Source organism: Lynx canadensis, chromosome A3, assembly GCF_007474595.2.
Source record: "Lynx canadensis isolate LIC74 chromosome A3, mLynCan4.pri.v2, whole genome shotgun sequence".
Lineage (NCBI taxonomy): Eukaryota > Metazoa > Chordata > Mammalia > Carnivora > Felidae > Lynx > Lynx canadensis.
This window is the reverse complement of record NC_044305.1, coordinates 42,601,018-42,616,189: the sequence shown is the minus strand read 5'-3', so window position 1 is coordinate 42,616,189 and position 15,172 is coordinate 42,601,018. Positions and strand designations below refer to the sequence as shown.

At 48.8% G+C, this 15,172-nt stretch overlaps 1 protein-coding gene across 6 annotated transcripts in view; it reads left to right on the top strand.

Moving 5' to 3' along the window:
* Positions 1-467: 467 nt before the first annotated feature.
* RRBP1 (ribosome binding protein 1) overlaps positions 468-15,172 on the top strand; it is a 65,603-nt gene continuing 50,898 nt past the window's right edge. For 5 of the 6 annotated variants that reach the window (XM_030310141.1, XM_030310142.1, XM_030310140.1 and 2 more), the window contains exon 1: positions 468-695. The gene's annotated coding sequence lies outside the window, so the exon portion shown is untranslated. The remainder of the gene's footprint in view (positions 696-15,172) is intronic. The other variant, XM_030310143.1, reaches the window with a different exon arrangement.

Genomic DNA, 15,172 nt, shown 5'->3' with positions numbered 1-15,172 from the left:
CGTTCAGGGTGACACCCACCGCCACCTTAGCCTGTCGAGATCCAGGGGCTCAGGCCCGGCATCCCCTGTATTCGAACCTTCTGCAGGCTGCCTGGGCAGCGCCCGCCCCAAGGCAGCGACTGCGAGCGGCGCCGCGGGCCTGGGGTGGGCGGGACCTACCGGCGCCCCCTCCCGCTTTGGCGGGGCGTTTCGGCCCCGCCCCGCCCCCGCGCAGGGCCGAGCGCCGCACCGCACGACCCCGCCCCTCCCTGGCCCCGCCCCCCGCGGCTCCCCGCAGCTCCTCCCCTCTCCCATTGGCCGAGGCGGAGACCCTCCTCTTCGCCCAATGGCCGCCGCCGCGGCTCGGCCGCCCGCGCTCTGACTGGCCAGTGACCCGCGGAGTGGCGGGGCGCGGGCCAATGGGGAAAGGCGGCTCGATGAATGGCTGGCCCGGGTGGGGAAGGCAGGAGGCGGCGATCCCGGCGGAGGGGGCCGTTCGCCAGCTCCGAGGCAGAAAGTGCCACGACTCCACACGCGCGCACGCAACCAGCGAGCGGCCGGAGCGGACGGCGGACGGGGCGGACGGCGTCGGGGTCGCGGTGTCTGCAGCTGCTTGGGGGCGGCTTCTCGGCGGAGGCTCAGCGGGCTTCTCTCCCGGTTCCGCGGCGGCGGCGGCTCCTGCCCTTTCGCTCTCCCTCCCGCGTCTCCGGCTGCAGGTAAGAAACTTGGCAGGGCCCTGCAGCAGCGGCGGCGGCGGCGCGCGGGCCGGGCCGTCGGGGCGCCGGGGCCGGCCGCGCCGCGAGTGACACGTCTCCTTGGCGGCCCCTCCCCCGGCGGCGCCGCCCGCCGCCGGCCGTCGCCGCGGCCACCGACCTTCGGGGTCGGGTCGGGCCCCGGGGGGGCGTGTTCCGGGCGAACCCCGTGCAGGGGCGGCGGCGGAGCGCGCCCCGCGGCGTGGACCCCACGCCCCTAAGCGGTCGGAGGGGACCTGCGGCGGCCTGGCGGCACGACGTGGCGACCCCTCCCTCCCTGCGGGCCGTCGGGCCGGCCCGCACGCTCCGAAGTTGGGCGAAGAAAGTTGGCGGCGGGGCGGGGCTGCGCACAGCTGGCGGAGGAAGGGGTTAAGTTTCGGGAAGCGGCCGGATGACGTTGCCGGGCTGGAGTCCGGGCTGGAGGGGTGGGGGGGGGGCGGGCGGAAGGCGGCGGGGGCCGGTCGGGGGGAGGAGGGCGGGATTGAATGGGGGGCCCGCGGGCCCAGCACGCCCGCCTGCGGGCTGCGGCCTGAAGGCGCTTCCGGGGGGCGGGCGGCCCCCGACAGGGCGGGCCCGGGACGCGGGGCTGCAGGGGACGCCGTGAGAGCACCGGGGCCGTCCGGGGTCCGGACTCCCGAGCGGCCGCGATGGCAACTTCCCGGAGTCGGGCGGCGGCTCCCTGCTCCCCCTGGCGGCGGGGCTAGGGGCACCGTTTTCCCGGCCGGGCCGCGCGGAGCCCGGCGCGAGGGCGCCCAGCGGGGTGACGGGGCCACCCGGGCCCTGCCCGGTCCGCCCCGCCCGCGCCACGATGAATGGCCCGGCGGTGCCATGCCCGGGCGGAAGCGGGCACCTCCGGCCCGGCGGGCCGGGGCGCGCTGGCACCCGGCCTGGCGCTCGCCCCAGCCCGCCGGGTTCCCCAGTCCGCGCCCTGGGGCAGGGAAGACGGGCTGGGGTCCGCGCTTCCAGTAGGGCGTCCGGGAAGCGTCAGGGACCCTTCCCCAGCTTACAGACCATAAATGGTAGCTCATTGTGGTATAACGGTTAAGGGAGTGGGCTTTTGAAATCCCTGAAGCTCTGAGGGTGACCAGGGCCAAGCTGCCTCACTTCGGGTGTCCCGCTTTTCCCTCTGAAAAACGGGGTTGCTTATCATTTCTACTTAAGAGAAAAGCTGTGAAGACCCAGCACGCATAAGGAATAGCCAACAAGTGTTGCCTGTTAATGCTTGGATGAGTTTTTAGGGGCTTGTGGGGCACCAGAGGGAGGTGGAGTCTGGGGCTGACTCCAGCCCGCCTGCCACAGACCCAAGGCTCGCAGAAGTCCCAGGGTCCACCCTGATGCCTCTCTTACAGACCCCCTGCGCAAGCCCCTTAACCTCTCCGAACCTGGGTTTCCTTATCTGTAGCCTGGAGAGATACCACCTACTCTCTCACCGCATGGTCAGAGGAGCCTCCCCCACAAGTGCTGGGAAAAACTAGGACCTTGTGCAAACAGACGGCAGTTTGGCAATGCTCCTGGAGGTCGGAGGTCAGCAGAGACTGGGAAGCACCAAGGAAATGAAACTTTAAAGGGTGCTTGGGAGCTTCCCACCACTGTTTGCTTATTGTGCTGGCTGGGGGCATTTGGATGGTATATTTTGGAGGTTGAGGAAGTGGGCCCACTAGGACCTCACATCCTAGGCTAGATACCTCTTTAGAACTCTGGCTGCTGAGTGTTTCTAGAGACCTGGGTCTTCTTTCTCGTAGTCTTAGGAGGGACAGCTGCACATTTTATGCCAGCTCTACACAGTTGGGGAGCCTTCTCCTAATATCTCTGCCTGCCTCCTTACACTTTCCTTCTGTGTGTGCTCTTAACTTCCTCTTAATCTGACACCAGAGAGGTCCTGGTGATCCTGCGGCATGCTGCCTACGGTGGTGATGTCTCAATTACTTCATGAACTTTCTAAAGGTCAGCTCCACCAGGGGCTGCCAACCTGTTTCCCTTCCAGAAAAGAAGCTTCCGATTCTAAGGTCCTGGAGATACCACTTCCTTCTCTATTTAAGCAAAGGAGGAAAAGTGGGGGCATACCTCCTACTAGGCTAAGTTTTCCCTTAACCTGGAGCAATGCAGACGTGGCCTGCAGGGTGGCTGGGATGGGGACAAGTGAGGTGTCTTGGGGTTTGGAAGCAGAGGACGGCCAGTGGGGAGAGCCATAAGCACTCTGCTATAACAGGACTCCTTTCTTTTGTAGTTAGGAATCAGCCTCTCAACATCTATAAAGAGTTTAGAAGTTAGAGTGGTACCTTGGTGTATGAATATTTTTTTTGGTGATGGGAGAGTTTTAGATAAATCCAAGTCATTGAGTCACATTTGAGCAATCAAGTTCTTTGCTGAAGAGTCAACAGGCTGCAATAATTATACAGTACCAAATTCTGTCTCAGTGGTTGAATGGGAATGATTTAACTGGAATATTGGCTTACTGTGTATGTAACAAGGACACCTTTTAAAAGTGTCAGGACCCCAGACTCATTGTTCTTTTATCTCTGGGAACTTTAGCTAATGAATGACACATAGGCAGGGACTCAAAAGTTCTTTCCAGATAGCAGAGTTTTCTGCCCTAAAATCTTGCTTCAGGAGGGAAAAAATAACGGTCAGTCCGAATTACAGAGGCAGAGTCTGTGCTATCCATCTGTACATCCTGGGTCTACTGTAGTTAAGGCCTGGCCTGTAACATGTTGAATGTTGACTGGTAGACGGCCATACCTGTCAATATTCTCTCAGTTATCCAACTACTTTATTGGACAACTCAAGCTGAGCCCAGTTTGGTTTTTAAGGTTTACTGTTTAGAAATAGAGTCCACAACTTCAGTGTGTACCTAGGCCTTGCACAACCTCATTCTATAGAAAAGGTGTTGTTCCCATTCTGCCGCTGGAAATGTGGAGGCCCAGCAGGTCAGGTGGCTGTCAGGCCAGTTCCTGTTGCCCAGTTCCTGGGCAGTGTGGGCATGGCCTTCTGAATGTTCACCCACAGGGTCCTGTAATTCCACATTTACTGGGATAGTAACTACTCAAGACATGGATCTAGAAGATTGGAATTAAGAGCTTCAGAGGAAGAAAGGTAGACAGCCAGTTGAAAATGTGATCAGTGCAAAAAGGTATTTTTCATTTCTTTATGCAGTGTCTCCTGCATGCTGGGCCTTCAAATATTAAATATAAATGAATGAGACCTGTTTCTCGTGCAAAGAAACTGTCATCTAGGGGCATCTGAGTGGCTCGGTCGGTAAAGCGTCCAACTTCAGCTCAGGTTATGATCTTACGGTTTGGGAGTTTGAGCCCCACACCGAGGTCTCTGCTGTCAGCACAGAGCCCTCATTGGATCCCCTGTCCCCCTCTCTGCCCCTCCTTTGGTGGTTCTTCTCTCTCTCTCTCTCTCTCTCCCTCCCTCCCTCCCCCTCTCTCCCTCCCTCTCTCTCTCTCAAAATAAATAAACTTAAAAAAAAAAAACAACTGTCGTCTACAACTGTGTTGTCCAATACAGTAGCTGCATAGAGTTGTTTAAGCTGAAGACAGTTACAATGAGGCCAGTAAAATATGGCTTAGTCACACTAGCTGTATTTCAAATGCTTAGTAGCCACACGTTTGCAGTGCAGATTTAGATCATTTCCATTATCATGGAGAGTTCTCCTGGGCAATGCTGGTCTGGAGATAGCTGGAATTCTTTTTTTTTTTTTTTTTTCTTTTTAAGAGTTCCAGGTAGCTGGAATTCTTTAAACATTCAAGTCTCTGTTCTTGATCATTTAGGAATATTATGTCGAACCACATAAAATGCCCCATTTTATACGTTAAAAACGGTTGACTTAGTGGCAGTTCATGGGCTTCACCCTAATCGCCTTTAGAAAACGTTTATTCCTGCCTCCTTGTGTGCATTGTAAATTGCATACCAAGAAAAAAAAGTGGGTGGGGGAGCAGAACAGATAGTGGCCCTGCCCTGGGGAAGTTCTTACCTATTATCAACAGCATCAAAATGGTCAAACCAAGCCAAATAGGTATTGGGCAGACAGCATATGGCTTGTAGGGAAAGTTAATATTTAATTCTAAGTGAGAGCGTGGGCAAGAGGGCCATCCAGCATTATAGAAAATTAACTCAGGGACTTCCTAGAAGGTTGTTTTCTTGGGCAGACAAATTCTGATGAGTCTCCTGAAACTGGCAACCGGACTCCCACAGGTAAAAACCGGACGCATCTAATATGTTTTACCTTAAGTGCCTTGAGTGATGTATCTCCCACTGTCTAGCAATGGGAGCAACTTTGATTTGTGAGCAAAGTATTGCATCTGAGTTCGATTAATTTGGCAAGATGGGAACAGCTGCTGGTCCCTGAACCTTACACCAGCAGTGTATTGGTGTTTTCATAGTTGGCTGGCATAAATTGTTTCCTGGGTCATTTGCAGGACTCTGTTCTCTGTATAACTTCGAAAGAATCATTGGACGGTATTTGGGAAGACTTTTTGAATTCTTGGCTGTTCTAAGGGGCTTATCTTAGTACTCCACAGAGAATAAGGTAAAGCCAAAGTTAACAAAGAACCCAGAATGATGGGCAGCTGCATATTCTCTTTTCGGTGGGAGAGGAGGTCCACTGAGGTTGGTTTAGAAGTTATCAGCTATTTATAGGAATAATGAATGTCATCTGCTGGCTGAAAAGTTGGACTAAAAGTCCATCTTAAACTGAAACCTTTAATTCCATGCCCTAACCCTGGTCAAGGTGTGAGTGAACCAGGTCTGTTTTAGGCTGTCTTGGGACTGGTTCCAGGATGGTGCCCTGTGTGGACTGAACTTGGCCTGCACATGAGATTTGTTCGGCCAACCTCAGGTTGTTAAACAGCTGAGCCGCCTTCTAAAGGAGAATTTCTTCATTAAAGTCTAGATTTGGGAGTTCTTTTGGGAGAATGGGAGTGTGTGAGCACAGCAGGTCTGTTCTCTTGCATGGCAGGCAGGGGCTGTGGTCATCCTCTCTGGGAGGGCCCGTGGTTCGTTCACCAGCATTCCTACCCTGGTTTACATTCCGTGCTTAGTATCGGTGGTCTCCCAGGGGGCACTGTCTGCTGCGGCGTCTGAGAGCATAGAGGAGTTGGAGGGCATCCGGGTGTGACCTGAGTGGTCACTACTGTCTCCTGCTGAGCTGCAGTTTGGGGCAGAGGGAGAAGTGCTAGTTGGGGTTCTGGTCCTAGAAACAAGCTATGTGAGCTTGGACATGACTTTGTCCTCCCTGGGCTTCCATTGCCTCTTCATGTAAAATGAAGCTAGGCCAGATGGCTCCATCTTTCAGGCCACAAACTTCGGTTTATCCTCAATTATTTGCTTTCTGGTTCTTGTATCTTTTTTTTTTTTTTTTAATTTTTTTTTTTTCAACGTTTATTTATTTTGGGGACAGAGAGAGACAGAGCATGAACGGGGGAGGGGCAGAGAGAGAGGGAGACACAGAATCGGAACAGGCTCCAGGCTCTGAGCCATCAGCCCAGAGCCCGACGCGGGGCTCGAACTCACGGACCGCGAGATCGTGTCTGGTTCTTGTATCTTGTACAGTGGCAAACCTCCACGTTCAAAACAGAGCAGGAATGCAACCATTCTCCCCTCTTCCACTGGCACGACCCTGGTCCAGACCCCTCTCTTCCATGGATTACTTCACTAGCTCTCACCCCCTGCCTTCTTAGCACTTCTCTGCTTGAGACCCTCCTTGGCCAGAGTCTTCACAGTGGCCTCCAAGGACCCCGCTTTCACTGTGGCTTCACTCCTGCCATTGCCCATGTCCTCTGCTCCAGTCACACCGGCCTGTTTATCCGTATGCTTTTGCCTCAGGGCCTTTGTATGTGCTGTTGCTGTCCACGCAGCTGGCCGCTGTTTCTTAGAAGGCCACAGGGCTTGCTCTCCCCCATTTTCTTCCCTATTTAAAGTGACAGCCCCTAGTGATCCCCACCCTCACCCCTGCTCCCTGGCCTGCTTCTCCGTATTTCTTTCCCTTCGTTATCATCAGCCAGACATGCTGCACGTGGGACTGACTTTGTCTGCTCTGCCAATGCTGGGATCTGTCTACTTTCTTTCCCCTTGGTATCCCTAATGCCTGGAACAGTGGTTGGCACACAGTGGATGCCCATCCTTGCCAAGCTAATGGGGAGAGGATTTTCTAGTGCTTGTGTTCTAGGAATGTATTATTGTTTAGCCTGAAGTAGTCAGGATTCCTAGAGCATCAGATATAAAACACAAAAAACATATTATAGAGCCAAGTGATTTTTGGATTCCCTCCAGCCTGGCTGCAGTTGAGAGGTTGACAGTAACATTCATGGAGGAACACTTTGGAATGGGGATGATCCTGCTCTGCTCGTAGAGTCCAGGGGTTTGAAGTGACCTTAAGTGGAAGGCCTGGGCATTGGCTTTCTCCCAGGTGTCATAAGCTTCCAGGCCACTTATATGTATACATTATATATATTACATTATACATATATATATATATTTTAATGTTTATATTTTGAGAGAGAGCAAGTAGGGGAGGGGCAGAGAGAAGGGAAAACACAGAATCTGCAGCAGCCTCCAGACTCTGAGCCATCAAGACAGAGCCCAACACAAGGCTCAAACCCACAAACTGTGAGATCAGGACCTGAGCTGAAGTTGGACGCCACCCAGGTGCTCTCAGGCCAGTTATATTAATCTCAGTCCTCCCTGTCCCTTCATAGCCCCCCATCCATGTCAGGGTGCCTCACCAGCACTGGGTCCTTCCCAGCTGCTCCGCAGTTCCCGGAGGAGAATCCGCAGCAAGCACCCTTGATTTCCTTCTGTGGCTGATGAGCATTGGTGGGGCTTCAGGGAGTAACTGAGTGTATCAGCGACAACACGCTCACCAGGAAAGAAAATGTTATTTTTGCTTTGAACAATGTGCCGGTTCTGCTCTGAGAAGAGGTGGATTTTGTGTTTAGTGAGCAAGAGTGTTCCTTAGTGGTAGGAGGAAAATTCTTTTCTTGTAGTTGGCATTTTATTCTCTCTTTTAGTCAGACTTCGAGGAGTACAGGAACTGATGAGGTTAACCTGCTGCCTCCCGCAGGGAGGTTACTCTCCTTGAGCACTTGCATGTGGAAACCAGGGGAGGTGGGAGAAGATGGTCCAGGCAGGTGGTCTGGTTGGTAAGAGTCCGTCCCAGGTTTCCCCCCATCCTTTTGTTTCCCCCCTGCTCTTCTGCTTTGCTTCTTGGCAGAGACATGAAAAGTAGATCCTGGATTCCTTGCCCTTCCTTCCTTCCTTCCTTCCTTTCTCTCTTCCTCTTTCTTTCTTTCTTTCTTTCTTTCTTTCTTTCTTTCTTTCTTTCTTTCTTTCTTTCTTTCATTTTTGTTTAGTTTTAAAAGAGAGCATGTAAGTGAGGGAGGGGCAGAGAGGGGAGGGTAGAGGACCTGAGGTGGGCTCTGTGCCAACTGACGTGGCGCTGGAGCTCACAAACGTGAGATCATGACCTGAGCCAAAGTCAGACGCTTAACCGACTGAGCCACCCAGGTGCCCCGATTCCTCTCTCTTTTTGATGGGCACATCTGGCCTATTTGTTTGACCCGGGATGGTGGAGACGCTTGTTCTTCCCTAAGCCCAGGTGGGATGTTTTTCTGGAACTTCTCATTCAGTGGTTAGAATGTACCACTCAACTCCATCAAAACTGTTTTCTTTTCGATTAAGGCTCATCCTGAATAGGAATTCGATGTAGTCTTGTTTCTGTGCAATACACTTCAATTTCTTTCTGAGTTCTAGATATTTGTAGTAAGGAAGGGGAAAAAAAAACCGAGTAATTTTTGGAATTTAGTAGCAATCACAGTGATTGAGGAAAAGAAGGGGTCAGTGCTGAAGAATAAATGAATTATTGACACCTTTAATGAAATCTTACAGTGATGTGTCAGCGGACATTGAAAAGGTCAACTTTAGCTACGGCTCCGAAGCCCAGGCACTGTTTTCTGTGTTAAGTTGCTTCCCTGTTAAGTTGGGAGCTTATTAAGTTGGAGCCTTATTCTGAACAGTTTTATTTTATGTATTTATGTATGTGTGTATTTATTTATTTTTGCATTTTTTTCAATGTTTATTTTTGAGAGAGAATGTGCGCATGAGCAGGGGAGAACAGAGAGAGAGGAGGACAGAGGATCTGAAGTGGGCTCTGCGCTGACAGCAGAGAGCCCGATGTGGGGTTCGAACTCACGAACCACGAGATCACAACCTGAGCCGAAACCAGGAGTCGGACACTTAACCGACTGAGCCACCCCGGCACCCCTGAACGGATTGATTTTTCACTCAGTGCTGTCTGGCGGCCAGCACAGTAGGCGTGGCCACAGACTGTAAGGTGACTGCCTTCCTGCTCCCCCCTCCCCCCACCCCAGCTACCCGCCTCTTTGGTGGGAGCAACGCGGCCATGCCCATGAGAGGGCTGGGAGGTGGCAGCAGCAACAGTGTCACAGATACTCCAGGCACTGAGGATGCTCCTTCTTCAAGTTCCGGGTGATACAGTTTTCCTACCTGAGTGGGCATATATATTTTTAACTCTTTAGTAATGCAAAGTACCTACACAGAAAAGTGCTCTGTTGTGAGTCCACTGCCCAGTTTTAAACTGCCACAAACTGATCACCCTGTTTAACCAGCAGATCAGGAAATATTATCCCCCCACATGTTCCTATTCTGCCCTCTCCAGCTGCTGCCTGTCCCCAGGGATAGCTGCGCTGCTGGTTTCTGGCACACAGATTTGCTCCATCGAATTTGAACTCCAGGTAAATGGAATCACAAAGCCCGGCCCGTGCTCTCTTGGGTCTTTCATTTGATGTCGTGTGTGGGAGTCATCTGTGCTGTCGGCCTCATAGCTCATTGTCATTGTTGTGTAGTATTCCGGCTTGTGAGTCCATCGCCAGTGCCCATTTCATTCTGCGTGGGTACTTGGACAGTTTCTGATTGGGGGCTTATAATATAGGAGATGTTATATTACGAAGTATAAAGTCCTGCCCCTCATTGTGGTGACCGCTTATCTCAATGGCCGTCAGGTCTGTACCTAGGAGTGGGATTATGAGCCACAAGGAGGCATATCCTCACCTTTAGAGGAGAGGCCAGACTTCTTCCCAAGGTGCAGGTACTCATTTCTGCTCCCACCAGCAGTACAGGAGGGCTGGGGACATATGATACAATGGCTGATTTTAAAAAGGAACCAGAATGAAGTTTGCTATTCCTAAGAAATAACTCACTCATCCCATACTTCCCCTTGGTCACAGAGATGGGAGCGTCTGGCCAGGAAATTCGTTAATACACGGTGGGCCTTTGCAAAAGGCTTGTGGAAGATGGTCAGGTTTTGTTGCCCATGAGCAAGTGCTCTTAACCACAAATCTGAGTGGAAAGGCAGCTCCTCTTCTCAGCAGTTAAATGAAGGGAGAGCCCTGATCTGGGGATTGATTTCTTTATCAGATCCACGCCCCCAGGTAATGTAATGAGTGTTGGAGTATTGAGTGGATTTCTTAAAAACAAAGGAGCCAGCAGCCGAGTACAAAAGTCATTTGAGCCCTGACCCACGCATTTCTAACCTGAAAACCCTCCCACCTTGGAGAATCCTTGGCCAGGGCCCCGGTTGGTGGTGGAAGGACACCCTGAAGGCTCCTCTCTTCTGGGGTTTGGATGTCTGTCCAGAACTGGATTTGGAAGTCTCCCTGGCACAACCAGCCCTCCTGTCCCGCAGCAGGGATGATCTCATTTTTCTTTTAAGAGCTTGATTGGCTGGGATTTCATTTGGCAAGGAGTGCCAAATGGCAATGTCTTTTGGTCCAACAGTGCCAAGAGTCAGTAGCCCAGAGAAGTGAGGGGCCACTGTGCTCTGGCGATGGGGTGGACTGGGTGGGATGGACCAGTCTAATGAACGGGGTGGGGCAGGGCAGGTGCTACATAGCCAACAATAAGCATCTTCTGAAAAGCAGGGAATGGCTTGAAAGATACTATCTTTTTTATTTAAGATAATCTACAATATCCTGTTGTGTACGGTAGTGATTTGTATACGTTGGGAACTGATCGCCACGATAAGTTTAGTTACCATCTGTCACCATGCAAAGTTGATACCGTATTATTGACTGTATTCCCCATGCTGTGTATTACATCCCCCTGATATTTATTTTATAACTGGAAGTTTGTACCTCTTGGTTCAAACTTCACCCATTTCACCTCCTCCCACTCCCAGCCTCCCTCCTCTCTGGTAACCACCACTCTGTTCTCCATAGCTGAAATCTGGGTTTAGTTCAGTTTGTTTCTGTTTTTTAGATTATGACTTACAAGTGAAATCATGTGGTATTTGGCTTTCTTTGTCTGACTTACTTCATTCAGCATAATATCCTCGAGGTGCATCCATGTGGTCACAAATGGCAAGATTTCATCCTTTCCTTTGCCTGAGGAGTGTGTGTGTGTGTGTGTGTGTGTGTGTGTGTGTGTGTGTGTGTGTAAAATAGACCACATCTTTTTTTTATCCATTCACCTAACGATGGACACTTAGATTGTTTATTCTTAGAAGATAGGAGGCCAAAACCTCGGTGAAAGGAGTAGCCTTGGACAGCAAACACGGCCCCCAGGGCATTTGGCAAAGGGGGCAACCGCTGAATTTTGATGGCCTCTCTGGGCACAGGAGGCAGTATGATGGAGGACCCTACCCCTCAGAACTGCAACCACAGAGGACTGCTACACCGTCAGGGTGAAGGCGAGCCAGAAATAAGCCCATTCCCCTCCTGAGGACTCGTTCTCACGAGTGGTTCCTCATGCAGATCCTGTGACCTAAGTGGGAGGAAATTCTCCAGCCAATTTTAAAGTTCTTTATTTCAGAGTCGACGAAGACTGTCCTTCTGGGCTATCCTGCAAGTGAACAGATGAGCAGATCTTTGAAGGACCGCCCCTTCATTCCGGGCTTAGTGAATCCCCATGTGTAATTTTCACAATGAAGTGAGCAGTTCCCGGTTAAGAATAAGTAAATGCACAAAGAATGCAGAACGCTATGAAAGAGGACCAGCAGAAACAGATTTGTGAAAATATGAGACAGTAGAGGGGTTGACTCAGATTTTGAACAATGCCTCTCACTATACTTAAAGTAATAGACAAGATCAAAAATACCTACAGGGAAAGGAAACTATAAAACGACCTGGCAAATTTGAAAAAGGAATCAGGTTACCACTTCTAGATATGAGCAGCTCAATAATTGTAATTAAAAACCTAGGGGCACCTGGACGGCTCAGTCGGTTAAGGGTCCGACTTCAGCTCAAGTCATGATCTTGCGGTTCATGAGTTCAAGCCCTGCATTGGGCTCTGTGCTGACAGCTCAGAGCCAGGAACCTTCTTTGGAGTCTGTGTGGCCCTCTCTCTCTTTGCCCCTCCCCCATTTGCACTCTCTCTCAAAAATAAATAAAACATTAAAAAAATAATAAAAAAAAACCCAACAGACTGAAGAGAATAAGTGAACTGAAAGATAAAGCAGAAGAAAATATACAGATTTCATCTTAGAGGACCAAATGAATAATTTGTAAGACCAATTAAGAATTGGGGAGGGTAGAAGTGTGTTTAATTGGGGTTCCAGGAGAGGTGAGTGATCATGGGCCAGAGCCAGTATTGGACAAGATGATGTCTGAAGGTTTTAAAGAATAGATGAGACACTCATCCAAAAAAGGAAAAAACACCCATATGTAGAGTGTAATGATACAGGAACCAAAGGAAAAACAAAAATCAAAAACTCAAGATAACTTTTAAGACAAAGAAAACTAAGACAGGTAATTACTGACAGGCCCTCACCGAAGGAAATTCTGGAGGATGTTCTTGGAAGGCAAGTCATGCCAAATGGAAAGAGTAAGCTGTACAAGCAAGGAAGGATAAAGAAGGTGGCAAATATTTGGGCCACTCTAAACAAATGTGGAAGAATAATAGTAACATGTGGCGTGGGGTGGGGGTGACTGAGAAAAAGATAGGATTAAATACTGAAAACAGTAACACTGAAGACAAAAGGAGTAATAGAGCTAGTGGAAGGGGTAAGCTCATTTAACTTTGAACTTGGTGAACCCTGCCATGTTCTTTTTTAAAGGTAATTACTAAAGAATAGAAACAGTATATTCTAAAGTAGTAGAGGGGGAAAATGGGATGACTTAAAAACAAAAAGAAGAGCGGACAGGTGGGAAAATAGCACAAAATAAGATTACGGAATTAAACTCAAATATATCAGCATTCATATCTAATATACATTGATTAAATACTGCAGTTGAAACATAAAGATATACTGGATTTTTTAAAGTCCACTCTTGTGCTGTTTACAGGAGACAGGTTGAAAATAAAAAGATAGAAGAAGGTACATTATAGAAATTCTACTAAAAGAAAACTGGTGTTGAGGCAGTCGGCGGGCTCAGTCCGTAGAGCAAGGGACTCTTGATCTCGGGGTCATGAGTTTGAGCACCATGTTTGGTGTAGAGATTACTTAATACAAAACAAAAAAACAAGAAAACTGGTGTTGTATTACTGGTATATAAAAGAGACGTTAACACTCACTGAAAGTGTTGTACAGAGAAAGGTCACTTCATAACGATCAAAGTTTAATTCAGCTTAAAGATTCGGCAGTTTTCACTTTTGGTGCATCTTATTAACTTCGTCACAAAATACCTAAAACAAAATTGACAGAACTACAAGAAGTGTTCAAATCTATAATCATGGTGAAGAACTTTAGTACATCCCATCAGTAATTGACATTGACAGTTAAGCAGACAAAAATCAGCAAGGATTGGAACTTTGAACAAAATTCTATGACTATATATAAATAAAACATTGCAGCCAGCTAGTACACATGTGACTTCAAAAGTTTCAAAGATTGGTCATATCTGGGGCCTTAAAGTCTCAACAAATACCAAAGGATTGGGATTATATAGAGCAGGTAATCTGAGCACAGTTATACTAGAAATATGAATAAAAAGAAATAGGAAATCTTCATGCATTTGGAAATTTTGTAAACCTATGCTTCTAGCACTTACTTTTAGGCCAAAAAAAAGGGAGGGGGATAGAAAATGTCTTGAAGTGAGTGATAATGAAAATGCTACACATCCAGCCTTGTAGGATGTAGCTAAAGTATTGTTTACAGGGAAATGTGTACCTTTACATACATGCATCCGAAAACAAAAGATGAAAATTAATGAGTTATAAGTAAGCATCTTCCCCAGAAGTAAAAAAAAGACATACTAAAACCAGTCAGAAGAAAATATGGATGAGAAGGAATAAATGAAACCAAAAACAGGTGAATACATAGCAGATGAATCCAACAAAGCCAAGATTTCATTCTCACAAAAGATAGGTAATGTTGACAAATATCAAGCAAAATGGATCAAGGAAAAGGCGCAAATCCTCAAGAATGTAAAGTGGGACTTTACTACAGATGTGGTTGACATTAAAAAGGTAAGTGGTTATAACGAGCGACATGTACTAAGTAAAAATAAGTAAAACCAGTGTCGTAGATGCTTATTAAAAATATCTGAAGGATCCAGAGGAGGGATCATGCCACGCATTATACAGAGAAGACCTCTTTTTTTTTCCACGTCAACATGGCAAGAGTTTTGCAAGTTCTGACAACATATATAAATTTCTAGGAAAATATAACTTATCCACACTGACCCAAGAAGAGAACCGAGAACCTGATAAAAGGCTCTCTACAAAAAGCCTATAGCAAACACTGTACTAACCAGCAGGATACCTAAATCTTGCCTTTGGGATCAGGAAAAACTGGAATGCCTGGATCCTTCCTTCTCTTTAGCACAGTGTTAGGAGGGCCTACCCTGTGAAAAATTCAAGGAAAGTGAAGCCGAAGACAGGAAGACTGGGGAGAAAGGAACAAAACTGTGATTCATAGGCAGTATGCTTATATACCTAGGAAATGTTTTTAAAAATCTAAGGATGTGTCCCTAGAATTAGGCAAAAGTTGCTGGGGGGAGAAGTCACCCTACAGAAATCAACCAGCAGCAAACAAAATGAAACAGAGACCACGTTTGCAATAGTGGGAAAACTCTGAAGAACCAAGAACTAACTGTTTGCGAAGGTGTGCAAAACCACCAGCGCACATTCTTTTCCTTTACCGGGGATACCGAGGCTTTTCTGGTTGGGTGTGATCTTTATAACCATACAAATGGCGACTCCTGTCCTGATGGCCTTTGTTCACGGAGCACTTGGGAGTGTTGATGAGCTGAGGTTTGCTTGGATACAGTACAGAAGAGACCGGTCCCTGCTTTCTGGGAGCCTGATGTCAGTCACAGTACCAATTCTGTCATGGGCCAGCACATCTTAACTGCTGTCATTTTGAGAAGTCAGGATTCTGGATTCCTGCCTCATAGGCATGTTGTCTTCATTGATGAGGTGAGGCCTGTAGGCTTCCTGTGCGTTCTCGGAAGATTTAGGCCTTTTGAAGTTATTACTTTTCC